The 1,548-nt window shown below is 30.1% G+C and overlaps 1 non-coding gene across 1 annotated transcript; it reads right to left on the bottom strand.

The window, feature by feature from the left end:
• Positions 1-227: 227 nt before the first annotated feature.
• On the bottom strand, positions 228-391 carry LOC138388653 (U1 spliceosomal RNA). The gene has a single exon (XR_011234180.1). It is a non-coding gene; the product is annotated as a U1 spliceosomal RNA (small nuclear RNA).
• Between the last annotated feature and the right edge of the window lie 1,157 nt (positions 392-1,548).

The raw sequence follows: 1,548 nt of genomic DNA on the forward strand, positions 1-1,548 counted from the left end.
CCATCCAATCATCACTCCATCTTTCTATACACTATTACAGCAAAAGTGTAGAGAAATACCAAAGAGGTCTGTGATAAACACACTTCTCTTCTGCAGCCTCATCTATTTCTAGGTGATCTAATCAAGCCCTGCAACTTTAAATACAACTTATATTTTTGACAACCTTCAATATATTATTTCTTTTTTTAATTTAATTTTTATTTAAATTTTTTTTTAAAACTGAGTATCAGGGGAGAGCATGAACGGAGTCCCCCACTACCACAAATTATGCAGTTGAGCTTCCCACATTTGGGGAAATCTCAGGGATTAGCACATCCAGAGTGCAATGGATAAGCCTTGCCCTGGGAAAACCAACTTCATGATCATGTTATCTCCCCTGCCAGGTGAGTGACAACTGCTAATATATTATTTCTAACACTTATTTCTTTTGAGAATGTCAGATTAAAATATGCAATTGCCTACTTAAAATTTTCCATCTTGTCCAATCCAGTGCATCTCAAACTTTCTGTGGTAAAAACACTTTAGTTTTTAAAAAAAATTTTTCCAAGAAATGATGAGCCAATAGATCTGTAAAAGCCAATAAAAATAAATAACTAGAGTAATAAAAAATAAGGGAAAAAACCTCAAAAGATAAAATTACAAGTCCTATTTTTAATTAAGATCCAACAGACAAAAAGTACATTTCAATGAATATAATTAGAACAAACAAGATAGAGGAAAAAAAAGAATTGCAAAAGATTGTACATGGTGTTTATCAAAAGTATGTATATAGGTGATCAATAGAAAATTGCTTCAACATTTATATTTTTATTCTGAAATCAGCCCTAAACAAAAGCTATGAATGAAATAATAATTTCCCATATTAAATTTTCTAAACTAGTAGACTTGGAACAATATATCAATATTGAAAGTTTTTAATGTGACAAATAAGCTTGCTTCTTATCTAGTCTATATTAGATCAGGGCAATTCTATTTTGGGGGGTGAGGCATATATAAACTATTTTTATTATGTACTTCAATAACATTAAATAGAGCCTATCTCAGAGGTAGACTTCTCTAATGGGATGAGATATTTTAAAGCAATTTCAGCAAGCTCAGGATATTCACTTTTAACTTTTATCCAAAACAATGCTAGTGGCTAGTGAAGATATAATTTTAAAATTCATCTTCATAACTCCATGAAGAGCCAATTCTAAAAAAATAAAAATTGAGCCAATTCTAATAATTTATCTTATAAAGTTATAACATTTAAATATTTTGGCAAAATGGATTTAAAATTTTTACATTTTGTGTTACAATTGACAAACTAAATTTTAAATTATCATGTTGTAGTGTGTTCCTGTAGCACATAACTAGTATGTAACTGGTGACTCATGCAACTCGCCATGTGAGTTTGACAGATGGATTGGTCAATACACAATTAAAGGTGGCAAGCTTACATATCATGTTTGGATATCAAAGCTATATTAAGTTGTTATACACATTTTTTGATTCTTACTACCAAGCTCTATATTTATTCTGTCACCAACAGATAAACAATAAGTCAAC

This window comes from Eulemur rufifrons, chromosome 7 (genome assembly GCF_041146395.1).
Source record: "Eulemur rufifrons isolate Redbay chromosome 7, OSU_ERuf_1, whole genome shotgun sequence".
NCBI classification, from domain to species: Eukaryota; Metazoa; Chordata; class Mammalia; order Primates; family Lemuridae; genus Eulemur; species Eulemur rufifrons.